Below are 1505 nucleotides of genomic sequence, written 5' to 3'. Positions count from 1 at the left end.
TGAAGGGCGGCTTCTTTTGGTGTGTGCGTATGTGCACGCTTGTGCTTGGTCTTGAGGAACAGGGGGACCCTCAAACCCACCTACCAAACTCAAGTGAATACATTTTTACAAAAATGCTGATTTTTGGTGAGTTTGAAGCCCTATGTTCTGTTATGTTCAGTGACATGATTTCAAACCTATCATCTTCACTAGAATCTTTATTTTTGTTCTTTTGTCTTTGATTTTTGTTTTATTACCTCTTGGGACTGCTAATAAAATTGATTGTTAAAAGTGATTTCAAAAATGAGTTTTTTTCAACCGTTAATATGGTAGGTAGCTCTCCCACTGCCAACGAAAAACTGAACATTTTCTTTTGTAAAAGCAAAATTTATACTGGTGGAGAAAAAACAATTACCGGAATTAGTCCCCTGTATGAACAATACACGGTTGTATTTGTCATTTTCATGCCTTTTTATGGGGCAAATGATTGGTAACTTGAATTTAAATGCACGCCACATATCTTTAATATAGCGTTGTAGAACCATGTGACTATTCCAGCCAATCAGAAAGTAAATACAATTATATACTGTACGTGCATGATGATACTACCCCCTTTAAATAATCAAGGCTGTAATTTCTCACCGAGTCACTGGCCCTCCCCTAACTCCCACTTGGCAGCTGACCGAGCCCTGTTAAGCTGCAGCCACAGGAAATAAAGAAAATACTTAAATCTTTCGTTTTGTTTTTTTTTTTTTTTTTTTTTTATCTAGCCAGATCGGGGGGGAGGGGATTAATTTTGACCTGAGGGTGTCTCCTGGTTCCCTGCATGCATAGCAGAGAGGGTTATTAGCATTAATCCTGCATCTGTCAGGTTTTTTTTCGTTGTGCAGGTCCAAGCTCTCTGAGTTGGGATGACATAGGCAAGGATTTGACTGCACGCCACAATGAGCATGCACGTTTTTGGACGGTGTCGGGAAAAACATGACAGCGGGCCTGTTTGCCACAGGACTAATAGCTTCAATGTAAATATTTGACTTCAACCTATAAAATTTACTCCCATAGAGCCCCATAGTAACACTTAAACCTCTAGTACATATAGTGGTGCTACCTCAGCAGAAAACCACTGGAGGTCAGCAAAAGCACACTTTTCACTTTGCTGGCGGACCAGTCCTGTACTATAGTGAAAAGCACTGAGCCTGTCCTAACTTTTGCTTTTGCATAATGTAGACTACAAGTACTCTGGACATCTGGACACACCTCTTAATCAGTCAATTAATCACAGGTCTCTATTCTTCCAGCTTTGTGGGAAAACTTTGGGGAAAGGGCTTTGATGTTCCCAGTGATCGTTTGGATGAGTTTGGTGTGGATGAAGCCCAATTAAACATTTTTAGGCCTTTACAGTAGGAATGACTTTTGACCTCTTCTAGAATGTTCGTTGACTTACTGTCGGTGGAATGTGTCACTTTACCTTGTCGTTACACACACGCTTATTCACATCCCTTGGTCTGATTATGTCTTCAAAGTAC

This window comes from Dunckerocampus dactyliophorus, chromosome 2, assembly GCF_027744805.1.
Source record: "Dunckerocampus dactyliophorus isolate RoL2022-P2 chromosome 2, RoL_Ddac_1.1, whole genome shotgun sequence".
Lineage (NCBI taxonomy): Eukaryota > Metazoa > Chordata > Actinopteri > Syngnathiformes > Syngnathidae > Dunckerocampus > Dunckerocampus dactyliophorus.
This window is presented reverse-complemented; position numbering follows the sequence as displayed.